General features: G+C 36.6%; 2 pseudogenes; both read right to left on the reverse strand.

Moving 5' to 3' along the window:
- Window positions 1-4,585: 4,585 nt before the first annotated feature.
- Window positions 4,586-5,246, reverse strand: LOC148190965 (uncharacterized; annotated as a pseudogene).
- A 16-nt stretch (window positions 5,247-5,262) lies between these two features.
- Window positions 5,263-9,780, reverse strand: LOC148190966 (uncharacterized; annotated as a pseudogene).
- Between the last annotated feature and the right edge of the window lie 2,244 nt (window positions 9,781-12,024).

Genomic DNA, 12,024 nt, shown 5'->3' on the forward strand with positions numbered 1-12,024 from the left:
TTTTAGTATAGCTATGTTGAAACAATAATCGATTATCTCAAGGCATAATCGATTATCACAAGCCAAATTAGAAAAGAGTTGCTCGCGCAAATAATCGATTATCATAGGGGATGACCGATAATCACTTTTTTGAATACCCTATAACGACCATAATTAATAGATTAATCGATTATCAGTGGCAATTGGGAGATGTCTTTTCAGTTTCTGACCTTGCACGAACCTTGGCTTATAAATTGAGTTCTCCTTATTTCTTAGAGGGTAACTTTTCATTTGAGAGTATTAGAGTTGTGTGCCTAAGGGAAACTCTCTATGTGTGAAAAGGAAACTAAGCCATTTGAGAATACATAAAAAGTTTGAGGAAGTTCCCAAGTGTTAGTGTGCTCAAATCAAGTCTGGTGAAAAGGAGAAGCTTGCGCTTAGTGGGTCTAAGGTCGAAGTGGTTCTCTTAAAGTTGATTGAGCAAGTTCTTCCATTCAAGTGTCAAAGAAAGGTGTTCTGTCTTTTATCAAAGAAAGGTGTTCTGTCTTTGGTAAGCAGGACTATAAGTAGAGATAATGACTCAGTTTGGACTCTGCTTTGGTAAGCAGGATTTGTATGATGGTAGGTTATGCAAGAATGATATAACTGGTACTAGATTGAAATTCATGAATAATGTTGTTTAATTGAGTTTTGTGGGTGAGTATGATTATGATGTATGATTTATTGTGTTTTGGTTAGCTTACCCTTGCTTGTTTGTGCATGTGACTGTGATGATCGTATAATTCATGGTGTTATACGGGAGTGGGCAATATTCTAGACAAATTGATAGATGGTTCTGGACTTGCATAGGAGATAAAAGACATGTAGTGAAAAGAGCCTTAGGGGATTTTCTAAAGAATTTTATGTTTGAATTTATGAATTGTGTGAAATTTTAATTTCAAAGGACTTGTGTTTAATAAAGAATCTAGTACTTTATTGGTATTGAAATTAAAATATAAAAAAATGAGATGAATTGCAATTATTAAACGTCATTTAGAATTGTAATTCGACGTAAAAGGATATAAAACGTCGAATGACTTTTAAATTCGACGTTAAAAGGTTAGTGAATTAGATAAAAATTTGAGCAGGAGATTGAAAATTCATTCACTTTATCTTAGCGCGCGATACTCTCTTCTCTTCTCAAACTTTTCTCGAACGAAGTTTGATGAGCATTGTTAACCCTCGGCAAGTGTACCGAATCGTATCATGTAATAATAAAATGGTAAGACCAAGTATCGTTTCCCAAAGGACTCACGGCCTAAATAGTTATGTGATTTGTTGATTATCTTAGACTTGTAACCGAAAATATTGTTGTTGAACTATGAAAAATAAATATGAATGCAAAGTTTTGATCAATGGACTTGAAAGATGCAAAAACGGTTGATGTATAATATGAATGATTATGTTGTTGGGGTTTTCGATTCATCCTATCCACTCTCATGTATTCAAGAATTCATCTTTCTTCATTAATGTTAATGCCACTTTCTAATTTACCTTAAACTCGATGTCTCGGTGAAGAAAGCCTACTCCTAATCACTAGTTTACAATGTCTTGTCTCCCTAACAATTATTCATGCATTACAACCAATCCTCCTAATCTTATGTCTAGGCAATATTGCTCTTGGGAGAATTTCTTCAGTTCTAGATTTACTTATATGTGTCCATACAAATAACATCAATGATCATGCAATTGAATGAGTTAAACAAAGCATGTATAGAGTATAGAAGAAAACCCTAACAATTAATGAAAGAAAGCATATAGAATATAGAACAAATTCAATACATGAGAGTTTCAAAGGATTACATCGGTTCCCTAACAACAATGAAGGTTTAGTTCACCACAGACATGGTGAAACTAAATGAAAAACAATGAAAGAATGAAAGATAGAACCCTAGAAGTTGAAGAATAGAGCTTGAGCATCCAAAATCCTTCTCCTAGAGGTGAAGAAAGTGTGATTTCGCCTCGGCTAAAACCTTATATAGCTTCCTAAAATTTACAGAAAATTGGCCCAAGGCCCAATAAAATGGCGCTCAGTGGTAATTACCGCTTAGCGGTAAGTGCGATTCTTCTATTTTGACGCTCAGCTGCAGTTTTCCCCTCAACGTTGACTGCGGGACTTCAGAGTGCCGCTTAGCAGTAAAAGTGGCGCTGAGCGGTACTTGCGGCTCTTCTTTTGTGCACTTTTTCTTTCTTTTCTAAGTCCAACTTCTGGCTACTTCACTTTTTTCATTCAATTCATCTTAAAACCTACAAAAACAAGGAAAACCAAGCATAAAACCTATCCAACTCTATTATTTCCAAAACTTAATCAAAAACATGATTCCAAGCTAATATCTAAGTCATAAAGGTTGTATTTCAGGTCAAAATTAACTATAAAAATAACAGTTTTTCAACTGTTATCAAGCATCACATGTAATCTTTCTTTCATTTAATAAAAATGCATGTTAATTAGTTAATTTATATATGATTTTTGTTTGTTTTAAGCGATTATTTTCGTGCTCTTGTCCTTCGTAGGCACATTCTGCTTTCTCTCTCACTATGACGAAACTTTATTCCGACGAACCCACCTTTTGAAGGTTAGTTTACGTTTTTGTTTTAAAGAACTTATTTGTTGAACTTGTTTGTTGTTTTTTTGTTGAACTTTTTTGTTGAACTTTTTTGTTGTTATTGTTTAGTTGAACTTGTATGTTGTTATTGCTTAGTTGAACTTGTTTGTTGTTGTTGTTTAGTTGAACTTCATTCACTTTATCTTAGCGCGCGATACTCTCTTCTCTTCTCAAACTTTTCTGGAACGAAGTTTGACGAGCATCACATGTAATCTTTCTTTCATTTGATATAAATCACTAGTACAAAAACAACGTATTATGTCGGTTAGTTTTGGCTTTTAACGATGAATTCGCGACCGACGCCATAGCGGGTGACGTAAAGTTTACGTCGAATATCATTAGGTGACGTTAATAGGACAATTTGACGTCGTGTCGATCGAGAATGGACGTAAACCTAACGTCGTTTTTGTGCAACGACATGAGGTTACGTCCGTTAGTAAAGAAAATGACGTCCATTATTTGAATAAATATTTAAATTTATAGTAAGATTTGTCGTCTTATGTACGAAGGAATTGTCGTAAAGTTAATGTCGTTGCGGAAGATAACGGACGTAATGTTCACGTTGAAGTTCAAAGATGACGTCAATTTTTGAGTAATATTTGAATAAATATTTATATTTAAAGGAATATTTGACGTCAAGTATAAGGGGATGGACGTAAGGTTAATGTCAAACTTGTCGATATTGGACGTTACTGTCGATGTTTGAACGTTGAACGATGTATACTTTGACGTTACCTTTAGTGTTTTTTTTTTAGATTTGATTCGGTTTAGCTTATTCAACCAAACTTGAAATATAGAAACCAGTTTTCCAATTAATATATATTCACATAATTAATTAATTTAAACCATGCTATCATCAATTCATCAATTCCAATTAAATAGTAAAACTAAAAGACGCAAATGCTATCATCAAAACTTAAAAGAACCTAGTTTTCCATTCATCTATTCATAGTATTCATCTATTCACAATAATCTATTAACAATTTAAAAGCTGCACAAGTAAGCAAATGCTACTATCATGAAAGGAAAAACCTAAAGTTATAGCTATTTAAATGTGTATTCAAATATCGTGTTCAATCCTCTCTTATCGTCTTTATTACTGAAGTGGACAATGGAGAGGTAGTGTTGAACCGCTGCATAATCAAGGAAACTTTACTATTATATTCATTTTAATGTCAAAAGTTTATTGATATTTGTAAGATTTTCAAATGTAAATTTCTACCTCAGTCCATTCCCCTCTTATTTCTGCTCGGATGATTGCCTTCATCCATGACATGATGTAGTAGCCACATGCCTAGGAATCATTATGCTTATTACACTAAACATGTGAAAGAACTTAGTCCAATGTAATGGTTTAAATTTGACTATGAAAATTAAAGGTTAAAGATCAACGAATTCCAACCTTAGGATATATAATTTCAAGTTGTTGTCCTCTGGTCCTAGTCACAACTCTAAACAAATTTGAAACATTAGAAACATGAGTTAATATATTAATATCATAATGAATTGATAAGAATGAATGTAATACTTACGATTGTATCAAGGACTTCAACTCCGCTTTAATCTTGCTATGAAGAGAACAAAACCATATAACTTGTGATTTTTTTGGAATGATCACCATGAGTTGCCAATGGCCCCTATCATGTACCAACAACTAGTGAGTTAGTTTATTGATTAAAATTTGATAAAAGTTGACAATATTGGGAAACACATAAGCATCAATGTATGTCACGATATATATTTCTCTGTGAGACTCAGTCATCCATGTTTGAATATATGATTTTCTGAAATCTAGTGTGTTTCCAGATGGTTGAATGATCTGAGGTTCAAGAAAGCCATAAAATGACGCCCGACTTGATTCAGCTACGATGGTGTCCATGTACCTCTAAGAATAAAGTTAAGTATACTTATTAAAAAGTAATAATACTAATATACAAATTGGAAAATAACAAATAAAAAACTTACATGCACCATAGTTGTATACATGAAATGTTGAACATTTTTTCTCCACCAATGATCTCATATGCATCATCGAAATTAATATACAATGGAACATGGCACTCGAGGCGAAATGTTCTTAACTCCCACAACATCTCTACCGGTCCTTTTCTCAACTTATTTAATCTAGAGGTCAATATGGATATAGCATCATTATCGTCTTCTACTTCCTCACGAGCCTCATTCACAGGTTGAGCAATTGGTTGTTTCTTAGGACGATAGACCTGCAACTCACATTTACAAAAGTTAGGAATCGTTTAATTATAACTTGAAGACTTTAGATAATAAAAAGAAGAATATAATACCGTTGGTGGGCCAAAATATGGCATGATCATAGCTTAGGCCAAGCTATAAATGTGCCTAAGGCCTCCCCCGCGAATTGGATTTCAGATGTAGGCACTGACACTCGAGCCTAGGGGTCTCTTGGATCATCAATCATTACCCGCGCGTGAGTGGGCAATAAAGGAGCACCATGAATGGTCTGGCCTCCTGCATTCTGTCGTCCCACGGCCACTACGTGCGGAGGATCCTCATCAACCAAAAACTCATACTGAATATTGTAATCAGTACGATCTGTAGTAGAGCATGAGCCTTTGTTGCTCACACGAGGTGCATTAGGATCATCTGTAGGGGCGTCCTCCTACTGTGACTGTTGTTGTTGCTCTTGTTGTTGTTGTTGTTGCTGTTGTTGGGTGATCATCGCAAGTTTTTCTTCGAGAATTCTTAAGCGTTCACCCATGCTTTCTTCTAATTCGACTTGTACCTGTTGCTTGATGCTACTAACGATTTCCTGAGTCATGGCTTTTGTGCTTCTTGGTTTAGGGCCAAAGTAGTCCCTCAATCCAATAGCTCCTCCAACAGCACGCACACGACCTGGACGATCTAGCCGACTTGCGACTACTACTAGGAGGTCCTCCCTACCTTGTGCCATAAATGTGCCTTGACTTTTTTGGTCAACCAAGTCATCTTGCATATCATAATGAAGTTAGACACATTAAAAAGTTTGTTACATAATTATTTTATGAACTATGGTAATCAGTTAAAAGTTTCCACTTACAACTCTCTAGGATATCTCCTGAACAGACTGGGATGTAAACTGGCCATTGGACTTTGTCCGTGCAGCCTTCCACAATCCATGTTTGGCTGGTGGAGGTGCTAGGTCAGGTGACTCAAGACCTAACTCCTCAACGCGACGTTTTCTCATCTTTTTCTCTAATAACGCATAACCACCACGTGACAATACGTGTGGTGTATCATTCAGCTTCTGCCTCTGCTGGGCGGCTATCCTTTTCACCTATGGAAAAATGAAAATCATTATGCATAAATCACAAATTAACATCTTGTGTAACTAGAGAAAAATATTAAAAAACATACTTGCCATTCAGGAGTAAGTTTAGATTCTTTAAACTGCACCCACTCCTCCTCAGTTATTTTATATTTTGTACAAGGAGTGTCGTTATGTTTAGAGCCAAAGACGTATTGACGTGTCATTCTCGTCTTGAAGTCCCTCCACCAGACTGCAATGTGGGATAAAATCTTCTTCCTTATCCTCTCATCATTAGGGATATTCCAATTTTCCTGTTAAAAACAAAATTAATGTTAAAGCATGATAAAAAAAAAGAAGTCAATGATGGAAGTAAAACATCTTAAACATACCAAAATATCCTGCCAAAGTAGATTTTTGTCAACCTGTGGGACATCATCCCAATAGGTAGCGACAATAGGGACATGTGTTTTTGCCATCACGCCCAAGTAACTTTTGAACGATGCTGCATGTGTCCCAATAAGCATAAATGTTCGGGGATCAAACTCCACCATCACTGGTTTCTCATTAACCCGACGGGATGTGACATCAGGCATCTGAGTCACAGATCTACCCCCTCCTCCCGTCGGACCTGATCCAGAGCTCGTCATACCTGTTTACAAAGTGTTAGTACATTATAGTTAGAACATACAAAATAAATAAATTGTACAAGTAATTAAAACAATGTTAAGACACCTATTTATCCCATATGCCTTCGTTGTGATCACATCGAGTTGCATGTATTTCATCGGGTACATCATCAACCTTATTTTCAATGGTTCTTGATGAGAAGGAGCTTGTCTCAAGTATATCTAGAGAGTCTTCATCATCAATTGTGTGCATGGCTCTGCCTTCCAATACCACTGACCATTTATGATTCACTAGGTCAGTGACATAGAATATTTGTCTTGCTTGACTAGCCATAATAAATGGTTCATCCGTGTAACTCATTTTGTTAAGATCCACCAAAGTGAATCGAGGTCTTCTGTCACCACACCATAATTACTGTTAATCCATTTACACTTGAAAACTAGAACTCTAAAAGTGACATAATCAATTTCCCAAATTTCTTGTATTATTCCAAAATAATTGATTGATGTTGTAATTTGATTTTTATCCTTGGAACTGGACAAGTGTATAGCCTCATCTTGTAGGGTAACTCCACTATTTTGAACTCTACTTTTATTGTCTTCCTCCTTTGAATAAACAAGTAATTGTTTATGTAATAGGCGCCGAAAGTGATCACATCAGTGTTAGGTCCACGAGCTAGTCTCAATAGATTTTCAGAAACATTCGGAGTCGCATAAATCTTTTTCTTAAACCAAGCTAAAAGGGATTTGTTGTGTTCATTAAGTGTCCACTTTTGACTCATACGTGGATGTGCTGACTGAATTTCATGAATGTGTTGTGAAATGTAAGGAATAACATCCTCTGTATTGTTTAAAATGTACAAATGTGCTTGATTAAATTCTTTTCCCTAACACTTTCAATCCTTACTCCTCGAACTCTCTTTCATTCACGTATGTTTTCATGTCTTTTCTTTGGAAGTCCTATTGGGTCACAACTTGGCATATAACTTGAGCAGAATTCAATGGCTTCCTCTACAATGTAGCACTTTATAATCGAAGCTTCCAGTCTCAATTGATTCTTAACATATCCCTTTAAGATCTTCATGTATCTTTCAACTGGGTACATTCACCTCAAGAAAACCGGCCCACATATTCGAATCTCTCTCACTAGATGGACAATAAAATGAACCATGATATCAAAAAATGAGGGTGGGAAATACATTTCCAATTGGCACAATAGTCTGATGGCCTCATTTTGCAAATCATCTAACTGTCGAGGATTAACAACTTTCTTGCAAATGACATTGAAAAACAAACTCAAATGTGTGAGAATACCTCTAACAGAGGCAGGTAATGGCTTAAATAGCTACTGGTAAAAGTTGTTGCATTAAGACATGACAATCGTGAGACTTTAAACCAACCAACTTCAAATCTTTCATAGAAACAAGGCTACTAATATTCGACGAATAACCTTGTGGAACCTTCACACTATGTAAACATTAACAAAAAAATTGTTTTTCTTTTTTTGAAAGAGTGTGACAAGATGGAGGAAGATAGGTGCGTCTTCTTATGGATTGCGGATGTAACTTAGAACGGATTCCCATGTCAACCAAGTCTTGTCGTGCTTTCACTCCATCTTTTTTCTTTCCTTTAACGTTTAGTAAAGTCCCAACAAGACTATCACATACATTGTTTTCAACATGCATCACGTTTATGCAATGTCGCACATCAAGTTTACACCAATATGGAAGATTGAAGAATATTGGTCGCTTTTTCCAAATGTTTTTCTAAACGGTCTTCTTTTTATGTTTTCTGAACACAACATCAATGTTCCTCACCTGGTCGTATACTTCTTCCCCATTACGTGGTTTGCACACTACATCATCCTCTAAACTTCCATTAAACGCTTTTTTCAATCTACGATAAGGGTGATTTCGAGAAAGGAATCTTCGGTGTTTGTGTACACAGTTTTCTGCCCATGCTTCAGTTGAAGATAACTAGTATTTTCTTCACAAATCGGATATGCAAAATGACCTTTAACACTGTAACCACTCAAGTTCCCATATGCTGGGAAATCATTTATGGTGCAAAACAACATTGCACGCAAACGAAAGTTTTCTTCTGAATATGAATCGAAGACCTCGACGCCCTCTTCCCACAACATTTTTAAATCGTTAATTAACGGTTTTAGATAAAAATCAATTTCATTTCCAGATTGTCTAGGACCCGATATCATCATAGACAACATCAGGTATTTTCTCTTCATGAACAACATAGGAGATAGATTGTAAATCATCAAAATAACTGGCCATGAACTATGTTTGCTACTTAAGTTTCCATAAGGATTCATACCATCGGTAGCAAGTGAGAGTCTTAAGTTTCTCGGCTCTACACTAAATTCGGGAAATGTGCCATCAATGTTCTTCCATTGTGGGGAATCAGCTAGGTGTCAAAGAAGATTATCACATTTTCTTCCATCAACGTGCCACATAAGATTCTTCGCATCTTCTTTAATAGAAAACAATCATTTCCACCTAGGTACTATAGGTAAATACCACATGACCTTAGCCGGTGGACCTTCATTGTGTTCATCGTTATTTCCATCAAGTTTCTTCTTAAATTGTGACGAACCACACATCGGACACACCTTCATTGAAGCATACTGATTTCTATACAATACACATTCATTGGGACATGCATGTATCTTTTGGTATTCCAAACCCATTGGACATAGAATTTTCTTCGCGTCGTAATTACAAATAGGTAACGTGTTATTTTCTGGTAGCATCTCCTTCAGCAACTCCAACAATTCTGTGAAACTTTTATCAGTCCATTCGTTTCTTGCTTTCAAACAAAACAATTTCAAAGTAACCTATAACCTTGTAAAATTGATGCATCCTAGATACAACTCTTGCTCCAAATTGTTCTTAAGACTATCGTATAAATGAGCTCTTCCAAAATTTTCTTCGCCAACGTCACGTACCATATCGTCTAAATTATCACTCATCCATTTGTCGACGTAATCCGAACCTCTTAAAGTTGTTGGCTTATATAATACTTCCCCATGCCAAGTCCAAAATGTATAACTTCTCATTATTCCATAGATGAATAGATGATCACAGATGTTGTCCAAGTCTTCATATACTTGATTGAGACAACGAACACAAGGGCAAAAATATGCCCTGTTCACTGGTTTTGCATGTTCTTTAACATATTGTATGAACTCAGAAACTCCTCGCTCATACTCTTCACTAATACGACGCTGATAAATCCAGCTTCGATCCATACTACTACACTAAACAAAAAGAATCCACGAAAAAAAAACTAACTTACGTAGAGAAACAAAAATAAATATCTATCATATGTTGAAGGAAAAAAATAAAGTATCATAATATATCTACACGAACACAAATATCTATCGTTATACATATATCATACGTCCATAATCGAAAAACACGAACACATATATCATACGTAAGAGATATTGAAGGGAAAAAAAACCAAACTTGAAATGGTGTCACTGGAGAAGATGACAAAGTTCGCTGACAACGAACGAAAAACAAATATCATACGTTGAAGGAAAAAAAACTATCATAGTATCGTTATACATATAGATATCATACGTCTAGAATCAATAAACACAACACAAACACGAGCACATACATCATACGTAAGAGTATTTTAAGAAAAAAAAACATACTTCAAATGTTGTCACTGGAGAATATGATGAAGTTCGCTGACCCCGTATGAAAAACAACCTAAAGATAAACGAAAAACAATCGGTCAACCTTAGGAATGAGAACCAAATGACATTACAAAGATAGAAACGACTTAAAAATAACCTTCTTTCATTATCGCAGTCGTCCACCAAGAAGAAAGTTCAAGCAGAAATGGAACCGCAAACAAACAGTGAGACTGTGTTTTGTTTTTACATTCAATAAAAAAACTTTCACGTCGTATACAACAAAAGTTTGACGTTATGTTTAAAAACAACATCAAAGTCCCAAACCATTCGACATTTTCTCTTAATCCAACGTGCCTTTTTTATTAATTTTTTCTTATAAATTGCAAAGGTTACGTCGAATTTGAAGGGGCTTGGACGTAGTATTGGAAGCCACAAGTTTTTACCTTTTTATTTCTTTTTAGTTTTTTCTTTTAAACATGAGAGCATTAATAGAACGTCGAGTTCTGTTGGAATTCGACGTTTTGTTCTTCCGCCAAAAAGTGTCATACTTTCAGATCTTTTTTCTTTTCTTCCCTCCCATAGAACGTCGTAGGCTGCCGGGCTGGGACGTGAAGGGAATTGAAGTACTTGGGAGCATTAATTGTGTGCTTAAAAGAATATCGTATTCGGTGGGGCTTCGACATTTTATTCTTCCGACAATAGCAAAATGTAGTGCTCTTATGATTCTTTTTTCTTTAAAATCATACATGAATTTTTTTTCTTTTTACTTCTTCCTTAATCGATTCAAGTTAGCAGTGTACTAAAATTTGCACTTTAAATTCGATGTTAATTTAACGTCGAATTTTTTAACGTTGATGTTAATTTAACGTCGAATTTTTTAAATTTGACGTAAATTTAACGTCTCACTAGTGCAGAATGGGCTTTTAACGTCCCCCCATAGATGTCCGTTCACAAAAGCCCCAACGTAAATAATTGACCAGTGGCATATTCGTAAATAAGGGAAACGCTAGACGTCCGGTGTGGTGGGGGACGGACGTCTATAATATTATAGACGTCCGTGGGAGGGGCACGGACGTGTACGTGGCTGAACAAAATCAACGCTTCAACTCCCCATGTCAGCCCTAAAACGTCCGTCCTGGGAGGGGGCGGACGTCTATAATATTATAGACGTCCGCCCCCCCCAAATGGACGTTTAGGGTGTTGACAGGGTGTGTGGAGAATTAGTTGTCTTCAGCCCCTTAAACGTCCGTCCTAGGAGGGGGCGGACGTTTATAATATTATAGACGTCTGCCCCCTCCCAAACGGACGTTTACGGTGCTGACAGGTGGTTGGAGAATTAATTGTCTTCAGTCCCTTAAAAGTCCGTCCTGGGAGGGGGCGGACGTCTATAATATTATAGACGTCCGCCCCCTCCCAAACGGACGTTTAGGGTGCTGACAAGGTGGTTGGAGAATTAATGCTCCAACCACCCTGTCAGCACCCTAAACGTCCGTTGGGCAGGGCTCGGACGTCTATAATATTATAGACGTCCGCCCTCTCCCAGGACAGACGTTTAAGAGGCTGACATGGGAAGTTGAAACGTTTAGTTGTTCAGGCTAGAAGACGTCCGACCCCTCCCACGAACGTCTATAATATTATAGACGTCAGGGCCCTCCCAGGGCGGACGTTTAAGGGGCTGACATGGGGAGTTGAAACGTTCAGTTATTCAGTCTTGTAGATGTCCGTCCCCCTCCCACGGACGTCTATAATATTATAGACGTCCGTCCCCCCACCACGGACGTCTAAAACCCCCCGCGAATATCAATTTTAAATTCCCAAAGACGTCATATTAGTGATGGGCCGAAC

The sequence above is a fragment of the Vigna umbellata genome, chromosome 11, assembly GCF_029865625.1.
Source record: "Vigna umbellata cultivar VRB3 chromosome 11, Vumbellata_1.0, whole genome shotgun sequence".
Taxonomy (NCBI): Eukaryota; Viridiplantae; Streptophyta; class Magnoliopsida; order Fabales; family Fabaceae; genus Vigna; species Vigna umbellata.